General features: G+C 33.7%; 1 pseudogene; it reads right to left on the reverse strand.

Moving 5' to 3' along the window:
• Window positions 1-3,022: 3,022 nt before the first annotated feature.
• LOC110318538 lies at window positions 3,023-3,956 on the reverse strand (annotated as a pseudogene).
• Window positions 3,957-5,583: the final 1,627 nt, after the last annotated feature.

Raw genomic sequence — 5,583 nt, forward strand, 5'->3', positions numbered from 1 at the left:
GCCACGGGAAAGGCAGGGCACAAGGGAATGGAAATCTACCCAGCACATGCGCAGCTGCCTTGTTTGTTTGTTAGAGCACAGGACATCAGCGCCATCTTGTAATGGCGAATGTGAGGGCGGCTCCCCACAGAAGGGAATATTTAGGGTTAAATCAGACAAAATAGACAAAGTACTCAAAGGTCTCTTTATATTCATTTTCACTGACTTTTGGAACATCATGTTAGAAATGTCTTAAGTATCATATACACTAACCTCTAATTTAACCAGAAATGTTAAAATATTTCCTTTAAGCATACATAGGCCCCCACAGTGACATATTTAAGAGCATGAGTCTACTACTGATTTTACAAGAGACTTTATTGCACTTCTTGGATATATAAACTTTATTTCAATTATGGATTTTAATATATTTTCATTTTTATAGATAGAAATTTGCTTGTCTTTAGTTAATCTAATAGACATATTTTGGCATGAAAAACCTTATACATAATTCGGATACAAATCAAATAATCTTAACAACTATATGGAAAGCAGTACACTATTGAATACACAAACAAAAAACCACACAAACATAATTGTATGTGAAATATGTACAAATATGCAGGACACTCAAGTTTCTCTGTTGTTCAGTTTGATTAACACACATTCTTCTTGGTTTGTTGTTTAGTGTTTATTTAGCTCATCTATAGAAATTCCAAAGGTACAAGAATATAAGAGATGAAAATCATCTGCTCACCTGGTATTGTTTTTTATTTCTTGCCTCACTTCATTTAAGAGCGTTAGCCTTACAGTGCTTAATCATTGAACATTATGAAATAATTATTTGTCAATGTGAAAAATTGCAATGATAATTCAGTCAACATTGATAACTTTTTTGATTATACACTGTCTTACAAAAACAACTCTTTAACTATCAATTAAATCCACATATAGTAGAAAAATGATATGCAGATTGCTTAGAAATACTTAAGAAAAGTCTGGAAATTAACCGTCTCAAAATTTTTACAGGAAGCAAGTATAACATATAATCAGGATGAATAAAATGAAGCATAAAACAAGACCTCTTGGTTTAGAATTTTACTATAGCATGAGTCAGCAGGTTTGTAAGTTCAAGCTTTAGTTGATCTACAGAGTGATAACAAGCCCAGTTTAGGAAACAAGTTAAGCTCTATCTCAACACATAAATAAATAATAACGAACAAAACTAGATAGAAATGAAAGGGGAAAGGGTGAAAATGATAAGGTTTTGTTTTTTTCATGATCTAGAGAAGAGGAAGACTTTAACCCAACAATAATTAAATAAGAGTTACTTGATTTGCTTATAAAATATGATACTCTGAGGAGTCTAACAATTAATATCTGCATGTTAGACTGGAAAAAATTCCAAAGATAGCACTGTCCAAAAAGATGGCCTGAAAACACTGTGGAGGCTTGTTGATGTTGCCAACATGTACAAAGGCTGAGAAATATGAAATCCTATGGACATAGATTGGGACAGTCACCAAAATATGCCCACAGAGGTTTGAGTAGTTTGTACTCAGTTAAACGCGACCTTCTTCCTCTGCCTCCAGTTTACAGAGTCCTTATCCCCATTCATTATGACCTTTTCTCCTATAATCATTACTCATGTCCTATCTCTTTCCAGAAATCTTCTCCAATCACACATCTATGCATGTTTCACTAGTCCTAGTTGTCTCCTAATCCAATGAAACTGACAACCAATAACAACCATCATACATAATCACAGAAGGAGTAACAAGAAAGGTACATTTGAGTGTCCAATCAGCAGAGAAATTATCACTGCCAGGATGAAAAGCAATGACAAAAAATGTCATCAAAGAGTTATCAATTTAATGGTTCTAAACATGGTGAATACCACTAATTCATTTACATGTTTATCTCAGAAACACACCAAAGGGAGAGAGTGACATACAGAAAAAGAAAAAAAATCTGATTAAATTCCCCAAATCTTCAGTACAATACTCCCTAGTCCCACTGATCACTATTTTTGCTTCATGATTAGAGCAGCCAGATAACGCAATCATTTGATAGATGAGGAAGAGGAATCTGATCAGAATATCATGTATTAAAATATTTTTAAAATATGAATTAAGAAAAATTCATGGTCTCATTTCTCATTAATTATGTGTGTATATGTATATGGGTGTGTCTGTGTGTGTGCATGAATGTGTGAGTGAGTGCATGTGTGTAAGTACAACTTGCACAGTCAGTATTATTATTTGTATTATATATCCAAAATTGACCATTTGCTCTTGGTTAGGCAGATGGTATTTTCTTTCTAGCAGAAAGTATTTCTCCAACTTTCAGCTTTCCTTGTATACCTAGAGTACTTTGTATAAGAGTGAGTCCTTGTGGGCTTTTCCTGGTGGATTCTAGCTTGCCTATTGTTGTCCTTGTTCAGTTCATGTTTAGTCAGTCATGTTGGTGAGACACTATGAGGTTAGCTTCTGACATTTATAGGAGACACAATCTAAAAGCAAACTGGATCTCAGGCTCTTACAATCTCTGTAACAAATGTATACTATTACAGAAAAACACAACCAATCAAAATATAGAATTGTGAGGCCCAGTAACAAGCGACATATCTGTACTTCTAAATCTACTCCTACAAAGATCATTGGAGAAAGACAGCAGAAAGAATGTAAGACAACTTTAGTGTTCACATATTTGACCTCTACAAAAAACAGAAACTAACAGCAGTCATATATGTAAGTCACTATTTACAAAGATTGCTAGACACTTCAGAAAGTATTTTGAAACCCATAAATTGTATTGTAGTACTTCCTTATTTTGTTCTAATATAATACCATTACTACTTAAAATGAAAATGTAATTAGATATATAAGAAGTCCAAAACATTCTCTTATATTTAGGTTTTAATTATATATATATTTTTAATTATATATATAATTTAGTAAACAATCATTGTGACACTAGTGACACTTTTGTACTCTGTTCTGTGCTACATAATCGACAACCATTAGTAACTGTAAAATTTATATTAAAACACTCTTTTATTTCTGAGCCTAACCAGAGCTTCTTTCATATCCTTATTACATAGACTGTAAATCAGAGAGTTTATCATGGGGATAATGAGGAGGTGAAAGACAGATGTCATTTTGTCTTGGTCTAGAGAGTAGGCAGAACTTGGTCTGAAACACATGAAAAGCATGGTCCCCTGGAAAATCCCAACTGCAGTCAGGTGAGCAGCACAGATGGAGAAAGCCTTGAAGCACCCCCCAGCAGAGCTGATCTTCAAGACTGATGAGATGATGTAACAATAGGAGACCAAGACACTTGAGATTGTGCTCAGTTCAATGAAACCAAATGAGTAAATACAACTAGCTCATTTGCTTGTGTGTCAGAACAGGAAAGGAGGTATAGTGGTGGTAAATCACAGAAAAAAAAAGATTGATCTGAGTAGAGCTGCAAAAACATAAACTAAATGCCAATGTTGTATGTATCAAACCATCTGTAGTACTTGTTAGGTAAATTAAAGTTAAGAACTGGTAGCACAACTTGCTGAACATGTCCACAGCATACAGAAGGGGTTTGCTGATGGCCTTGTATCTATCAAAAGACATCACTGACAGCAGCATGCATTTAACATTTATAAAGACATACACAAACAAGAGCTGCAGAAAACAACCAATAAAAGGAATTGAATGTTTCTTGGCTACTAGGTCTACCAGCATACTGGGTCCAACTGCAGTGGAGTAGCAGAGATGAGAGAAAAAGAGGTGGCTGAGGAAGAATTACATTGGGGTGTGAAGCTGGGGATCCATTCTGATCAATGTGATCATTCCCATGTTTTCCAGCAGAGGAGTGAGATAAATAAGCAGGAACACTACAAATAAAACCACTTTCACATCATACTTACTACTAATACCCAAGAGAAAGAATTCTGGCAATGAAGAACAGTTGTCTTTATCCATGTTTCCTTTGTTCTTGGTCTAAATGAGTTTAGAGAATTTATCAGTGTTGCCTTAGTGCAGGTTTTCTTTTTTCTCGACAGGTGAAGTATAAACCAAAGCATAATACCATTGTAGGTTGTTTACTAAGAACATGAATTATACTGAGGAACTTGTCCAGAAATGGGGCATTGTGCTTAGGAAAAAAATATAATATGGTATAAATTTGATCCATATTGAGTTAAAAATGCCCATATATTTATTACCTCTATAAAATGACTAAGTCTCTGGCACTCAGTATTAGTAACTCTGTATGAAACAGGAGCTCACCGAGATGAAGTATAATAGAAAAAAAATCAAATAAATGACAAACCACAATGACCTTCTCCTGTAGTCAATAAGTTCACAATTATTGTATTTAAGAAGATTAACTTTCCTTGCTATATTATTGTCTTCAATTAGTTATCAAGCATATATAGTTTATCAGATAATAAATGGAAATTATTCTGTCATTATTTGGGGTTTATTGCATTTGCTGAAAATGAAAACTGATTTATTTAAAAATTTGACCACTCTTCAGTGGTGCATAACTTAACTACTGTTCATATGCATCTGGACCTAAACTATCTTCAGGAGACTAAAAGAGAACAGAAAAAAGAATTGACCACAACAGATTGCAAGTAACACTGTGTTATTTGGATTGCAAGTTGAGCTTTCACTTATCTTAAAACAGAAAAAAGGTCTGGTTCATTCCCTGTTTTCTGTCTCAATGTGTACTCATATTTGTGTACTCATATTAAAAGGTATTTCTGAGTTTTTGGTTGCATGAAAAGTAGAATGGGTTGTTGCTATATAATCCCTAAATAATGTCACTGATATTATGTAGACATAAGTTGTTATATCCATAAGGTAAAAGTTTCATTATTTTTTGAATGAAATCAGAAGAAATTACTGCTGCCCACACCACGTTGTGTGTGCATGGCTTTTAAAGAAAACTGTACATTAATAGAATGTAAAAACATTAAGAAAATATCTTAACTTGTAAAAAATATTAAATATCCTTACAAACATTATATAAGCCAACTAATGCACCCAAATTCATAAATATCTAGCAAAAATATGCCACAGATCATTAAGTGGCAGGATTTATGTAACTGCATCAGCCTGTGAAGCCATGTATTTATCTATTATTCAACTATATGAGTCGTGTTTCAAAGAAATTACAATATTATTTTTCTCTACTTCTGCAAGTAGCCATCAATAAATCTACCAGAGTTCAGTGAGTCTTTCCTTTTTTACTTGCAATGCCAAAACAAACAAGATTATCACATTTATGTTCAACTGATTCTTTTGAGTTACAATTCTCTTGAGGTCAAGCCTTCCTATTTTGCTTGACTCTAATGTGGTACTTAATTAGGTCCCTAGCACACTATTTTCCTGGGAATACTCAACAACAGTATTCTGAATGCCATCTTCACACTTTATGCTTAACTCTATTGATGAGTTATAGACACAGACTGGGACTTAGAGTGAAAGTGAAGGAAATTAAAATTTCTTTCTGTTTAGGGACTTCCACACCACACAGGTGTCATACTAATTCTTTTATATCTTAAAGAATCTCCCATTTTCAATTTAGGAAACTCATAAAATT

The sequence above is a fragment of the Mus pahari genome, chromosome 3, assembly GCF_900095145.1.
Source record: "Mus pahari chromosome 3, PAHARI_EIJ_v1.1, whole genome shotgun sequence".
NCBI classification, from domain to species: domain Eukaryota; kingdom Metazoa; phylum Chordata; class Mammalia; order Rodentia; family Muridae; genus Mus; species Mus pahari.